This window comes from Rattus norvegicus, chromosome 14, assembly GCF_036323735.1.
Source record: "Rattus norvegicus strain BN/NHsdMcwi chromosome 14, GRCr8, whole genome shotgun sequence".
NCBI lineage: Eukaryota > Metazoa > Chordata > Mammalia > Rodentia > Muridae > Rattus > Rattus norvegicus.
The window spans coordinates 85,926,409-85,934,576 of record NC_086032.1 but is presented as its reverse complement, the minus strand read 5'-3'; the positions used below and the strand labels follow the sequence as shown (position 1 = coordinate 85,934,576).

Genomic DNA, 8,168 nt, shown 5'->3' with positions numbered 1-8,168 from the left:
GTCCTTTCACGTGTCTGCTTTAGCAAAACATCCTTTCCCCTATGTGCCCCTGCAAAATACCATTTGATATAACTGGTTTTGCAAAGAAACCAGAAGTTTCTGCTTCACTCCTTCCATTTACTTCACTCAGTTCTCTCCTTCCTGGGCTGGGGGTTTCCTTTCCGACTCAGGCTTTCTCATAGTCCCATTAAGCTTTGTTCTGTGTGGTGTATGTTTGCTCTGAGCTTGTAATTATAACATCTCTCCCTTCCCTTTCCTCCCTCTAAACCTTCCTATTGGTGTATTTGTTTTAGCTACTTTATTGGGTTCTTATATCTACTTCCCTTCCAATGCTTATTCCAAATTTCCACCCCCAACACTAGGTAGGAAAGAAAGGTTAGAGGGGGGAAGGGGAATATACTTCTTTGGGCTACTTCCTGCTGACTGGGGTGTCAGGTTCCCAAGGGCAAGTCCAATTTCGGTCGTCAGAATATCCAGAAATCCAGAACTCCAGCAATAGCAAATCAGAAATCCAGCAAATGCAACAGCAGAGACCACCAGCAGCAGGATCAGGGACCAGAAGCAGCAGTAGGAACAAGCAGCAGGAGGAGCAGTGGCCCCCACCAGCCCTCCCAGGGCTCTCCAGAGTCGTCAGAATCATACCATTTGCAGCTAGCAAAAATCACACCCCTACTAGGGCATGAAGCAAATCATAATTACCTGCTGTGAAGCAGCCTCTTATCCCACATCTGACATCAAAACAAAAATATATTCACGTAGCATAACCGAGTTTTTTAAAGAAAACAAAACTTTCACTACACCCTCCCATATGCCCCTCCCCATTCTCCTACAAATTCATTGCTTCCAAGATCAATAAAACAAATAAAAGCCCATGCAAATAAAAGCCAGGATGTGGGCACTTGGCCATTACTGGTGGGACTGCAAACTTACACAAACCATTATAGAAATCAGTGTATGGTCCAACATATAACAAGGACATATGCTCCACTATGTCCATAGCAGCCTTATTTATAATAGCCAGAAGCTGGAAAGAACTCAGCTGTCCTACAACAGAGGAATGGATACAGAAAATGCAGTACATCTACACAACAGAGTACTATTCAGCTATTAAAAACAATGACTTCATGAAATTCATAGGCAAATGAATGGAACTAGAATATATCATCCTGAGTCAGGTAACCCAATCAAAAAAAAAATACCACATACACATGGTATGCATTCATTAATAAGTAGATATTAACCCAAAAGCTTGAATTACCAAGATACAATCCACAGACCACAGAAAGCTTGAGGAGAAGGAAGACCAAAGTGCAGATGCTTCAGTCCTTCTTAGAAGGAGGAACAAAAATATTCATAGGAGGAGATATGGAGACAAAGTTTGGAGCAGAGACTGAAAGAATGGCCATTCAGAGCCTGTCCCACCTGGGAATCCAGCCCATATACATACAGCTCCCAAACCCAGACAATATTGCTGATGCCAAGAATCAGCCTGATATAGCTATCTTCTGAGTGGCTCTGCCAGAGCATGACAAATACAGAAGCAAATGCTAGCAGCCAACCATTGAACTGACAGCAAAGTCCCCATTGGAGGAGTTAGAGAAAGGACTGAAGGAGCTGAAGGGGCTTGCAACCCCATAAGAACAACAACGCCAACCAACCAGAGCCCCCAGGGACTAAACCACCATCCAGAGAGTACGCATGGACAGACCCATGGCTCCAGCTGCATATGTAGCAGAGGATGGCCTTGTTGGGCACCAATGGGAGGAAAAGCCCTTGGTCCTGCCAAGGCTGGACCCCCCAGTATAGGGTAACATCAGGGTGGGGAGGAGAGGAAGGGTGGGTCAATGGGTGGGAGAACATCCTCATAGAAGAAGGGGAAGGGCAGTTGGGATAGGGGTTTTATGTATGGGAAACCGAGAAAGGGGATAACATTTGAAATGCAAACAAAAAAAATCCAATTTAAAAGAGAAAAGACATAAGAGGCAGATATGGGAGGGCTGCAGGTCAATACCATGCCCGCAGCAAGTTTATTTTACTTAGCCTTTTTATGCTACACAGTACCATGGGACGCAAAGCCAAAAGCTACCAGAAACAATCGCTGAAATATACACATAAAACATCTGTTCTTACCCAGAAGCCTTCCTGTTCCATCCAACAAGGTCAAGGGTCCTCAGCCCCTTGCCTTGAGCCTCAAGTGTACGTCCTTTTGTTGTTCCATACCTCAGCAGGCCAGGAAATCTGCCAACAGACCCTGACCCTCCACCCTCCTTGACTCTGCCTGGCAGGCAGACTTCTCTCTCTCTCTCTCTCTCTCTCTCTCTCTCTCTCTCTCTCTCTCTCTCTCTCTCTCTCTCTCTCTGCTTCAGAGAAGCAGGCAAACTTTGACTCTGCCTTTAGAACCAGGCAAACAATTCCCAACAGGTTTTCAGATACAGAAGGACTGCCACTCATTCAAACTCACAGAGATGGCGGCACCATGCACAGTCCCTGAGCTAGCTGGATAGGGTGCCGGCCCTGACAGGGGAAGTGGACATGAGCCCCCATCCCTAACCCAGAAGCTATCTCCAACTGACAGTCACTGACAAAGGAAAAATTAGTCGTCTTCAACAGAGCCTCACTACATGTGTAAGCAGTGAGACCCAGCAGTGTACCCAGCAGTTGATGGCCAACACAAAACAAACATGGCGGTGTCTTTGGAAGTTCCTGTCTTCACGATGCTTTGAGCATTATTTATTTTTGTTTCTCCCCTTACAGGTCTTTTGTGCACATATTTACATTTTCCAGTGTCGTGTTTTATAGTGGGACTTATGCGTGTGCAAATGTATGTGTCTCTATGTCTATACATGTTTCTTGTTCTTTTTCTTTGGTTCTTTTCTCCCTGGTAGTTTCTTTGCTTCATCCTTTTCTGGTTTGTTTGTTTATCTTATATTATACCATTTAATTATTTCCAGATGTTTGTTTGTATTCTAATGAGAGGAAGAATGAAACAATGTGGACTTGGGTGGATGGGGAGTTAGGGAGGATATGGAAGGAGTTGGGGGAGGGGAAACCATAATTAGAATATACTGTAGGAGGAAACTAATTTTTTTAATTTTATTTTTCTTGGATATTTTATGTATTTACATTTCAAATGTTATTCCCTTTCCCGCCTCTCCCATAACTCCTCCTCCCTACCCCTGCTTCTATGAGGATGCTTCGACTCCCACCTACCCACTCCAACCTCATCGCCCTGGCATTCCCCTACATTAGGGAAATGAGTCTTCACAGGACCAAGGGCTTTTCCTCCTATTGAGCTGAACAATATCATCCTCTGCTACATATGTGGCTGTAGTCATGGGTCCCTCCAGTGTATTCAATTGTAGGTGGTTTAGTCCCTGGGAGTTCTGGTGGGGTCTGGTTGGTTGATATTGTTGTTCTTCCTATGGTGTTTCAAATCTCTTCAGCTCCTTCAGTCTTTTCTCTAACTCCTCCATTGGGGTCCCCTTGTTCAGTCCAATGGTTAGCTGCAGTCATCCCCCTCTGTATCAATAGGACTCTAGCAAAGCCTCTCAGGGGACACCCATATCTGTCCCCTGTCAGCAAGCACTTCTTGGCATCAGCAATAATGACTGGGTTTGGTGGCTGCATATGGGATGGATCCCCAGGTGGGGTAGTCTCTGGATGGCCTTTTCTTCAATCTCTATTCCACTCTTTGTCCCTGTATTTCCTCCCGTGAGTATTTTGTTCTCCCTTCTAAGAAGGAATGAAGCATCCATATTTGAAAACACATTCAATTTTTTTAAAAAAATCTAAAGATTATGTTCTCTTTTTTTTTCATTAATTGTTACTCTTAAATATAACCTGTTTAATCCATATATGTTACTTGTAAGTACATTTTCAGGGCTGACCATTTGGCATTAGACAGCCAAGGGGTGTACCCTTCCCTGAGGAAGATTACCTCTCCCACTCCTAGCTTTCCTCAGTTGCCTACAGTTCTGAATAACACGGATGTCTCATGTGCTTTTCCTTGGGGAAGACCATCTCTCTCACTCCTTGTATAGGGTTGAGGGCTCGTGGACTTTCCCCCATCCATCCTGGCATTTCTCAACAGTGTCATCCTTGTCCAGCTCATGTTCAGACAGTCATGTTGGTGAGACCTTATGGGCACAGCTTCTGGTATTACTAGGAGACAAAATCCCATAGCAAATTCCCCTGGCTTTTACAACCTTCCTGCCCTCTCTTCTGCAATGTTCCCTGAGCCTTAGGTGTGGGAGTGTTCCATAGATGTTTAAAGCTGGGCTCCACAACTCCACATTTTAATTGGGTTTTCTATAGTGATCTCTGTATGCTGCAAAGAAAAGTATCCTTGATGAGGGGTGAAGACTATACTTACCACCCATATATGGGTATAAGGACAAATGCTTATAGGTTGCTGTTAGGGTTTCTGATGCTTTAGTAAATTAGTAGCTGTAGGTTCTTTTCCAATAACCAATACTTCACTAGCACCTAAGTCCAATTAAAGAGCTGTTAGTTACCACTAAGGTGTGTGTGCCACCAATACACCCTTAGGATTGCTGTGCGATGCTGCCATTGATGTAGTTCAGAAGCATCATAGCTAGGAGGACTGTTGACTGCTTCCCTCCTTTGGAATCTCCCACTGTGCCTTCTGGTATCATGACAGCTGGTCCTCAAAGAGAGGTCATTCAAATCAACTCCAGCTCAGAGGCCACCAGGCCCTGTGTCTGAAGGGCATGGTGTTTTCAGCAATAGGAGCTTCCACCTTGGGGATAACCAAAAGCCACGGCAATCTACTATGTATTGGAGGAGTCTCTCATACAGCTTTGGCCAACAACTCAAACGAGGCTTCTCATGCCTGGTGTCCAAGTCTTTGTTAGGTGGTCTTTGGCTCTCGAGGGGAGCCCAAATGAGAAAAGCTGGTTAAAACTATAGGTGGGTATTTATACATGGAATTGTGTGTAATATAAGGGGTTAGGTAAATAATGAATAGTATGATTCCTTGTGGCTTTTTCAGACATCCTTGTTTTTGGCCCACCTCCTGCCTTTTTCTCTTTTTATATCCCTTCCCCTCCCTAAAGAGACTTTTCCTTCCCCATTTCCCCTACCAGATCATTTGTATCCTGCTATTCCCCTCTGTATTGTTCCCCTACTCCCCCACCCTGGCAAGGGTCCCATTTTACTTCCCAGGTTTCTGCAGTTCCTTGGATAAGTACTCTCATCTGAAGATTTAAAGCTAGTAGCCTTCAATGAGAGAGAATATGAGACATTTGTCCTTCTGGGTCTGGGCTACCGGACTCAATGTGATCTTTTTTTCTAGTTCTACCCATTCACCCACAAAGTCTGTGATTCCATTTTTCTTTGCAGCTGAATAGTATTCCACAATGTAAGTGTACCACGTTTTCATTAACCATCCATTGATGGAAGGACACTTAGCTTGTTTCCATTTATTGGGTATTGTGAGTAGAGCAGCAGTGAATATGTATTGAGTAGAATGGGCGTAAAGACAAGGTGTGGTATAACTGGGTCCTATGGTAGACTTACTTGTCGCTTTTCGAGGATTCTCTACAATGGTTCCCACGGTCGCTGCACCAGTTTGCAATCCCACCAAGAGTGAGTGAGTGTTCCTTTTCCCCACAGCCCCTCCAGTATTCATTGCCGGTTGCTTTGTTGGTCTTCACCATCCTGACTGATCATATCGTGTAGGCTGTAGAACACTCGGTTCCTTGGCTATTGGCCTCGTGGCATGTGAGCCTCATGGGGGTGAGCTGGTGATGCCATAGTGGGTGAGCCATGGGCTTCAAAGTACATGAGCGATGAGACTCACGCACAGTGGGTAAGTTGCCCATCTCAAGTGAATGAGCTGTGGGTCTCACCTTGATGAACTCAGAACCTCACAAGGGCCTGAAGCAATGAGCTATGACATCTTACTGTGGGTGAACGGTGGCCCTCGGAATGAATGAGCTTGGGGATCACAGGAGTGTGCCATCAGATTCACAGCGGGTGAGCTGAGAGCCTCATAGTGGTGAGCTGTGGGCCCTCAATAGTGAGCTTCACGACTTAAAGTGGGCATTACTGAGCCCCATACTGGGCGAGCTACACAAGGGTGATCTATTGGATTCTCTGTAAGCTCTGGGCCTCAAAATAGTGAGCTACAGACCTCACAGTGTATGAACTGTGGCCCTCTCAGTGGGTGACCTGTAAACTTCAGTGATAAATCAACCCACAGTGGGTTGGTTATGTTCATCCTTTGGGGTGAGCTGTAGACCTCACAGTTGTTCTCAGGACTGTCGGAGAGTGGTGAGCTAGGATTTTCATTGTGGTGACCTGTGAGCTTCGCCTTAGTGAGCTAGGGGCTTCCTAACAGTGAACTGTGGGTCTCATACTGAATGAGCTATGTGCCTCTTTGGTGAGCTTATGGACCTTACAGTAGACGAAACCTAGGCCACCTCATGACAAACTATGGGTGTCCTATGAGCGTCACATTGTGGGACCCATGACCCTCACATGTGGATAACTGTGGACCATTCAGTGGGTGAGCTATGGGCCTCACAGTGATGTCAGCACCTCACAATAAGTGACCGTCATGCAGTGATGAACTGTGACCTTCACAGTGAGTAGCCTGTGGGCCTCACAGTACAGAACTGTGGATCTCACGGTATGTGAGCTCTGCACTTCACTGCGGGTGAGCTATGGACCTTACGGAGGTAAACTGGGGATGTCACAGTGGGTGATCTGCGGGCCGCATAATGGTGAGCTGTGAGCATCACAAGGGTGAAATACTATAGTCTATGCTGTGCTTAGAATTATGGATTTCATGGTGAATTTCCTGTGAACTTCTTACCTCCTAGCGGTGAATTATGACCTCACAATGGATGAATTATACACCTCACAAGAGCTCAGGACCCCACAGTGGATGAGTTGTGGGTCTTACAGTGGTGGACTTTGGACCACACGATTGTATTTCATGAGCTTTCATTTGGTAAACTGTAGAACCCATGATGGATGACCTATGAACTTCACATTGGGTGACCAATGGGCCTCACAGTCAGTAGGGTGTGACCTGGGGTTGAGAAACTGTGGATCTCATACTGGTTATGCTGTGAGTGTCAGTTTAGTGAGCTGTGGACATCATGGTGGGGAATTATACTTGTTGGAAGATCCTGCTATTTAATGAAAATGGTAGTCTACCATGTCCAGACAGCTCCCCTGAGCTTGGCACAAAATTGAGGACTCCCTTTCCCATCAGGGTTTTCTCTCTCTACCTTATCTAGGGAGCCTGACCCCTACACTCTACCTCAGGAATGTCATGCAATCCTTTGTGAAATTACAGGTTCAACTTCCCAGAATGCCTCTCCATGCAAATGAGTACCTTCAGAACCTTAAGCCTCAGCCAATGAGACTTCACCTTAAGAAGAACCCCTTCCCACTCTCCAAGGTTTATATAGCCCTTGTTGACCCCAATAAAGAGCACGGCCTGTTTCGTTGAACATTGTCTAAGAGAGTTGTTTCATTGAGCATTGTCTAAAAGAGTGTAACACTGAAATCTTGGGAGAACATCTCCCCCCCCAAGCATTCATTGCTGGCCCAACCATTCCAGACTGTGCTTCATCCTCCTCTGCCTGGTGTTGTGCGGTGGTGCCTGAACACCCCAAGTGATCTCGGAACCTAGTTCCACCCCATCCTTCCCCTCCTATTATATAGCAGCTCCTGGATGAAATGGAACCACATATGCTCCTTGCCATTCATAGGCTTTAGACCACAAATTGGCTATACTGCGGGTATCACCTTGGTGAGCTGTGGACCACACAGTAGTGAGCTGTGAGACTCACAGTGGATGATCTGTTGGTCTCAGCATTGTGAGCTGTGGGCCTCGGTGTGATGAACAGCAGGCTTCACACTCCAGCACTCACAGTGTTGAACATTGAGCCCCGCAGTAGTTGAGCAGTGAGGTGTCACTCTAGAAGTGCTACGGCCTCATAGTAGTAAACTCAAGACCACACTAGCAGTGAGTGGTAGGGCTAACACTGGTGAGCTGTGAACCACTGTGGGCGAACTCTGGCGTCACAGTGAGTAAGGCGTGTGCCTCAGAGTGGGTGAACCATAGGCCTGATCATGGATAAGCTGTATATCACTTGACGGGTTGGATCTGAATCTCACACTAGGCTGTGATG

General features: G+C 46.0%; 1 long non-coding RNA gene across 1 annotated transcript; it reads left to right on the top strand.

The window, feature by feature from the left end:
- Positions 1 to 6,908: 6,908 nt before the first annotated feature.
- LOC134481909 (uncharacterized) lies at positions 6,909 to 7,484 on the top strand. The gene is made up of 2 exons (XR_010057789.1): positions 6,909 to 7,096; positions 7,328 to 7,484. It is a non-coding gene; the product is annotated as an uncharacterized LOC134481909 (long non-coding RNA).
- The last annotated feature ends 684 nt before the right edge of the window (positions 7,485 to 8,168 follow it).